Source organism: Dendrobates tinctorius, unplaced genomic scaffold, assembly GCF_039654945.1.
Source record: "Dendrobates tinctorius isolate UK_male_01 unplaced genomic scaffold, ASM3965494v1 ptg000162l, whole genome shotgun sequence".
NCBI lineage: Eukaryota > Metazoa > Chordata > Amphibia > Anura > Dendrobatidae > Dendrobates > Dendrobates tinctorius.
The window spans coordinates 32,741,711-32,749,761 of record NW_027361829.1 but is presented as its reverse complement, the minus strand read 5'-3'; the positions used below and the strand labels follow the sequence as shown (position 1 = coordinate 32,749,761).

At 41.6% G+C, this 8,051-nt stretch overlaps 1 pseudogene; it reads right to left on the bottom strand.

Annotated features, from left to right (window-relative positions):
• Positions 1 to 3,073: 3,073 nt before the first annotated feature.
• Positions 3,074 to 4,187, bottom strand: LOC141052576 (polymerase delta-interacting protein 3 pseudogene; annotated as a pseudogene).
• Between the last annotated feature and the right edge of the window lie 3,864 nt (positions 4,188 to 8,051).

Sequence of the window (8,051 nt, the reverse complement as noted above, 5' to 3'; positions counted from 1 at the left end):
TCTACTCCTCTGGTGTCTGCTGTAGGACCATCAGTGTCCATACAGCCATGGAGACCAGGCTCCAGTTCATGCGCTCCTACGGGAGATGAGCTCTTCCTCTCAGCTCTATCTCAGCACTCCTTCCACACGTCTGCACACTTCACCCTCCACAGACTAACTGCACACTCCTTCCTCTTGGCCCTCAGAGAGTGCTCCTCCCCTGAATTCCGGTTCACAGTTCCCCCTGCTGGCCTGGAGTGGAACTGTGTTGCATGCATAGATTGACTGCGAGAGAGACTCGTCATTGCCTCCAAGCCTGGCATTACCCTCCCTGGAGGAAGGCAAAGCCACTGTGGCGGCCATACTCCTGGGGGCGCCACAGGTATATGGGAGCCATGAATACCAGGATGGATACCAGGATGGGGATATGGGAGCCATGAATACCAGGATGGGGAAATGGGGGTCATGGATACCAGAATGGGGAAATGGAGGCCATAGATATCAAGATGGGGAAATGGGGCCCATAAATACCAGCATACGGATATGGGGGCATGGATACCAGAATGGGGATATGGGGGCCATGGATACCAGGATGAGGATGAGAGGGCCATGGATATCAGGATGGAAATGAGGGGGCAATATATACCAGAATCGGGGATATTAGTACAGAATTGGGGGACATTACTCCTAAAACAGTGTCAGTAGCAGATCCCCCCATGACAGTGTGTCATGACCACATTTTTGCTTCAATTTTTTTTCCTCCTCTAAAACCTAGACGCGTCTTATAGTCTGAAAAATACGGTAGTAAGAGATTATCCAATAATGTATGTTGTGTGAGAGTGTATGTGTAGTTTTGTGTGTGTGTGTAATAGTATGCTTACACTTGCGTTTAAAAAAATTGTCCCCATTCTAATCCAGGAGAGTGGGACGATATTTTCTCACTTGCCATCTGTGTGCTTTCTGCATGCAATCTGTTTTTTTTTTACTCAGCAGCTATTAATCATTTACAGGACCATATACAATTTCCTATGTTACAGAATTGTAATATATCAGTAAAACTCACATGCCATACTGATGACTCGTATGGCATGTGATTGATTTTATTTTCTTCACTATACTGATTTTGAAGTGAAATCGCAACATGCTGCAATTTTTTTTTTCACATGATGAATACAGCTGAGAAAAGAATACACAGATCTGCACGGCCTCATTGAATAACGCTGGTCTTAGTGCAATCCCATGTTTTATCAGATTGCACTCGTCTGGTTTATACACTCGTGTGAGTCAGCTCTACAGGAGCTTAAATTCACATTAGTTTGCCTGGATTTTGCATTGTTGTGTGCTTTCTTCTTTTAGAGTCCATAACAAATATAATACAAGATGTAAATCTGTACTGATACCTCTAATAACTGATTTTCAAAAAGCTTACAACCATCTATTATATTGTTCAATGCACAAATTATACCTCATAAATGCTAGTGGCTTACTGGATTACAACATTTTCCTGATTTTCTGGTTACACATTAATAAGCAACCTGTGTGAGTCATACATTTTCTTATAAATGGTGCATAACACTTGTAATGACTCATGGTGTGTGTAAAAATAACACAATTGTTAATGGTGGAAAACGTGGGAATGCATTAAGTTCAGTCATTTACTTCAATAGATGTATTGTTGACTCAGAATAAAGCAATAAAGACATTTTGTAAGTTGTGTGTGCTGAGCCTGTTAGTAAAGTACAGTAATTGTGATTTAATATATTTAACTCAAACTCAAGTTTACATGGGATAATTGCTTATTCTAGGTCAATGGTCTCCTATAGTGATGAGCGAGCATGTTCGGTAATGCTCGGTACTCACCCGAGCATCATCACACTCAGCTCTGGAATCACCAGTGCAGAGAGAGTTGCCGCAGAGATAGGGACAGAATAGGTGGGAAATCAGTTAGTGTGGGTATAACATTGTTGAATCCACAAATCCAGCTAAATCAACAGTCTTTCTAAGATTGTTGTGATATGGCACTGCACCCTTCCTACGCTAGAGATTTTTTTTATTATCAGAAATACAAATTTGTAAATTCAGATGAAGTTGATAGAAAACTACAATCTGTGTCCTCCCAGCATTCCTCTATACACATCTTAGTATTTAGATCACTATTAGTGTCATCTATTTCCCTTCAGGATTTCTCTGTATTCAGATCACAGATATCACAACATGCTTCAGCCACAGGACAATAAGTATTGCCTACGATTGTAGAGTTCTGGATGACATTTTCACAGTGTGAAATGCTAATAAGGCATAAAAACATTATTTTTCTAGAACACAGTTGGTGGACACTTAGTAATCCCGCCCCCCATTTACTGGAATATGCAGGTCTTCATATCCATTTGTAGGAATCCAGATATTAAAACTACAAAACAACAAAGATTATCTTTTAAGTATAAACAGATTATTGAAGAAATTTAAACAAATTATTCAACATTTAGCCTCCCTTTATATAACAGTAGAACCATAAGGCTATGTTTCCACGGTCAGTAAGTCAGCATAGTGGAGGGGATTTTATGCATGCAGGGATGCCTCCAGATTCCCTGTGTAATTGGACATGCAGCGCGTCTTTCTAGACAGTAGCATGTTTATTTATCTTGCGGAGATGCTCAGTCTCTGCAAGATAAATATCACCATCCTATGTTTAGGATGCAGTGATTCCACATGGTTCAATGAACACATGAGGACTCACTGCACGTACAAAAGCCGGCAGCGCTTTGGACGGAGCTGCGTCCAAAGCGCTGGCAATACTGACCGTGGAAACATGCCCTCATCGTGCTGTATCAGAATACTAGTGCAAGGGGAAAACAGAAATTCTTTATGCAATAACACAGCTGCCCCACAACGAAGATGAACTGTACTACAATAATGGGAACAGGATTGATTATCCAATGTCTGATGCCAAACTCCTTCAAACATCAACTGCCTGCTGGTGATCAGTGCTAAACGAAACCCAAAAAGCAAATGAATGGTTTTTTTTAAGGAGTTTCTGGGCCCATAGTGAATTCGGAATCTCTCTTATTAAAGTCTCCAATTTGTGTTGGTCTCATCAGAGCTTAATCTTAAATGGAGTTGGTTGAATGACTGCTGATGACCATGAGGATTTAAAGAGTACTTTTAAGACAGTTTCAGGATCAACTTCAGCTTGAGGATGTGAAGCAACACTTTAGGAGGAGGAGGTTGTATATCTTCTAATTTCATCTTCCTTCTTTGATGGGGTGTCACTTAATCTTAGAAGGATGGGCTGGTCTGATGTTACCACACTACCATTCAAATGAAGATTGCATTTCATTGGTTGTCCATCTAGGTTCTGCAACTCCGAAACTCAACAAGCGGGCGCACTTCAAGGCACCGCATACACAGAAAAGCTATACAATATCTTCCTCTGTGACTCTTGGATGCAAATTATTAACGGTCATTTTTGTGCCTTCTAAAGGGCTAAAGACAGATTCTTTTGGAGTCAGCCCTACAGAAAAATTGGCCTCCTTTGTGACAAGTGTCCGTGACACATTGGTTAGAGCCTTTGTGTGCAATAAAGGTGGTGAAGTCTCGCTCTGAGTAGACATGGGAGCTGTGTATGCATCATTCTGTACCACTTTAGTAAGAGGTAACATTTGTCCAAGAGAAAATGAACTTCCAGACTGTCTTGGCCTTTTCTGCACAGTGTTGGCAGCTGTGATCTTCATCTTCTTGGTGGGGATGTGGGAAAGTTCCAAGTCGTCATCAATATCATCATCGTCATTTATTCACATTCCTTTATCAGTGTTCGTTACACGTGAAGAAATTATTTTCAACTGTGAAATTTCGATTGTCTTGGTAATATTTATAGGTGAAGATGGAGAACCTTGTACCACGGGTGAGTTGATAGTTACGGCAGGTGCACTCCTCTTTAAACTTAGTTTTTCACGAGCATCCATCAGTTTGGTTGTTTTTCCTCAAAACAATGATCTGCTACTTTCTAGAATTCAGCATCTCACGAGCATCTTGCACTTTACCCTTTATCAGAAACGTGAGTTTTTGGCAACCAATTTCTCATGGGCAACTTTTATGCCTAGCTTCAGACGCGCATCTGTTACACCTATCATCTGACGAGCATCAAACGCATTCTGGTAATTGGTGATGGGTAAACGACTAATCATTGTAGGCTGGATCCTCGATCTCATACCTCCCTTAGCCCCCGTTATTAATCCTGTACGTTTCCATTCCCGCCATCACCATGCCCCTTTTCCTGATCACTTCATCCAGCAACACGTCTGCCATATTTCTGCTACAAACCTGCACCTTCCCAGCAGCAACGGTGTAGGAAACCACATTATTGTTTTCCAGGGTGTTTATGATGCCTGTGAAAAAAAAGTTTACACAGTATGTTGATGTGTACCCCTTAGGGGCAAATGTTTGTCAGTCCATACACTTAGTGTATGAGCATTACAAATATAGGAAACCTGCTCCTGTCTAATAGGTAAAAAATTTTATGAGGCCCTCCTCCACGCTTCTTCCAAGGGGAATTGGGGCACGTGCAAATTTGGGGCAGGCTGTGCATTCACTGCATAGCCAAACAGAATGGGAGACCCAGTTCCTAATAATGGAAACTGTAGGGGTTGGTCATCTGCTTCAACAATGCAATACTCCACTTTTGGGTCTTTATCCTCAACACTGCAATACACTTCAGTTTCTTCAGCCTCAACACTGAAATGCTCCACTGCCAGGAGTTTTTTAGCCTCAACACTGAAATTCTCCAATGCAGGTTCTTCAGATTCAACATTGAAATATTCTACTGCAGGTTCTTCATCCTCAACACTGCAATTCTCCACTACAGTTTATTCAGCTTCAACACTGCAATTCTCCACTGCCAGGTGTTCTTTAGCCTCGCCACTGCAATTCACCAATGCAGGTTCTTCAGGCTCACCACTGCCGGGTCTTCATCTTCAACAATGCTATTCTCCACTGCATTTTCTTCAGCCTCCACAGTGAAATGCTCCACGGACAGGTCTTCATCCTCCACACTGAAATTCTCCACTGCAGGATCTTCAGCCTCAATACTGCAATTATCCAGTTGCAGGTTGTTCTGTCCAGCCATATAATTGCTGTCTAGAAAGTCATTTTTGTGTGTATTAATCCTTCATATATTTCAGACTGTAAGGTAACAGCACCACCTGCTGGCCGTTTAATGCACAGATTCTAGTTTAATTTGCAATGTATTGTGGGATTGTTCCTGTGACATCATAGTCATGTTTATGACACTGTGAGGGGAACAGCAGCCATTATTCCTCCATGTGTCTTAAGAGAAACTACACCATTCGTGTTCTTCATGCTTCTTAAACAGCCTGCTCTAAGCATAGTTGGTAAGCACTATCTAGGTGTTATAATCCTGTGTTTATAGCATTTGTTGTATTAAATAGGTAATTATCAGCTATGTATTGCCTCATGGTACCTATGTATTACCTCATGTTACCTATGTATTACCTCATGGCACCTATGTATTACCTCATGGCACCTATGTATTACCTCATGTTACCTATGTATTACCTCATGGTACCTATGTATTATCTCATGTTACCTATGTATTACCTCATGGTAACTATGTATTACCTCATGTTACCTATGTATTACCTCATGGTACCTATGTATTACCTCATGTTACCTATGTATTACCTCATGGTACCTATGTATTACCTCATGTTACTGTGTATTGCAGACTATCTGTATTTTATGCTCTGTGCAGTTATATATTCTGAAATGCTCCTGTTATTGCATCCTATAGTTTCGCCCTTTTCTGTCACATCTGCAATCAATAAAACAAGGTTACAATTTTCAGCCTCTATTCTTAAAGAAGACAGGGGGTTTAGCTACATGTCTCATTGCACACCCTGCTAACGTGTATGAGGACAGTATACAGGTTCTTTAGGCTTAACACTGCGATTCACTGCATAGTCAAACAGTATGGGAGTACCAACTTGCTAATAATGGGAACTTTGGTTTTATGTGGCCATCCAGTACATTGGTTCAAAGAGTTATTGTGGTGCACGTAACATTGGGGCAGGGCAGGGCAGGTCTTGCATTCAATGGATAGGCAAACAGTACGGCAGTATCAAATGAATAATAATGGGAACTTTGGTTTCATGTGGCCACCCAGGACGTCTCCTAAATGGGCTATTGTGATGCGTCCAAATTTGGAGCAGGCCTTGCATTCACTTCATGCAAACATTATGGGAGTAGGAAATCAATAATAATGGGAACTTTGGTTTCATGTGGCTATCCAGTACATTGGTTCAAAGGGTTATTCGGGTGCCTGCAACTTTGGGGCAGGGCAGGCCTTGCATTCAATGCATAGGCTAACAGTATGGCAGTACCAAATAAATAAGAATGGGAACTTCGGTTTCATGTGGCCATCTAGGATGTCTGTTTTTTTTGGGTTATTGGGGTGCATCCAAATTTGGAGCAGGCCTTGAATTCACTTCATGGGCAAACTTTCTGGGAGTACAAAAATCATAATATTGGGAACTTTGGTTTCATGTGGGCAGACAGGACTTTTTTGGGGGCTATTGAGGTGCATCCAAATTTGGAGCAGGCCTTGCATTCACTTCATGGGCAAACTTTCTAGGAGTGCAAAAATCATAATAAAGGGAACTTTGGTTTCATGTGGCCATCCAGGACGTCTGTTCAATGGGTCATTGGGGGGCATCCAAATTTGGGGCAGGCCTTGCGTTCAATGCGTAGGCAATAACAGTACAGGAAACCCACTGTTTAATAATGGGAACAACAAAGCATAGCTGTTTGACGGCTTTCTAAGAACAGTGAGGACCAACTGCTATCCCTTTAAGATTAAAGTCTGCCTGATGACCCTCCTCCATTAACAGTCCCTCCTGCATAAATGAAACAAGATGTGTCTAATGAAATGTCACACACCACATGGCCAGCTAAAGCTGGTTTCACATTAGCGTATCTGTGTGCAGTGTATGATCCGCATAGATCCGCAAGCATCACGCATACATATATTTAACATTGTGTACGCAGGGACAAGAGTTTGCATCAGTTCGCATGAGGATGCCGACGCATGCGTCGTTTCGCAGTTTGTGCCAGTGTCCTGTGAACGCAACATGTTGCATTTTTGAGGTGTCAATTATGTGCAGTCATGCGCATGCGGATGAGTGCATCAAAGCAAAGCATTACTGTCTATGGGATTGCATTGGTATGTACGCATGCGTTTGATACGCATGCGTACTTCAGAATGAGCAGGTCCAAGAAGTGTTAAATTAAACATTGTTTTTATTTTTGTTAATAAAAATTCTTTTTTTCACAATCCCTGTCTCCCTGTGTTTTCTTTATCTCTTTACTTAAACATGTGTTCATTGTTGAGTGAAGTATTAATGGGTGTTACAGTCAAGGTGTTTGGCATTAAAGTTACAGTCACGTTGTTAGTATTAAAGTCAGCAAACATTACAGGTACAATTTACTTATTAGCTGCTTAAACCATTTCGTCTTGCCATGCCACACGTCCAATATCCAAAACAAAGTAGGCAGCAAATTTATCTCTCATTTGGACAACTTCCACTGTAGTCCTCAGAGTGTGATCTTGGTAAGCCTGCAATTTGGTAGTAACAGGTTCCTCAAGTTCTAAGTGGTGTCGCTCTTTCATCAGATTCAGGATGTAATTGTGCAGAACAACAGATGCTTTCACAACCTTATCAATTGTCTCAGTTTTTAGATTGATGGCTGTTCCCAAAATGCACCATTTAGATTCCAGCAATCCAAAGGCACACTCCACAGTTCTTCATGCCCTTCTCAGTCGATAGTTGTAAATCCTTTTGGTGTGATTCAAGTCCCAACTTGAGTACGGTTTTGAGGTTGGCACACATTTGAAACGCCTCATCCCCAACCACAACAAACAGCATTGGCGGTCCTTCAGCGTTCAGAAGAGGTCGTGGCTGTGGAAAATTGAAATTATTTCCATACAAATGTTGACCCATGTCAGAGTTTTTGAAAGTCTGTGAGTCATTTCTTTGTCCAAATGAGCCAACGTCCACGGG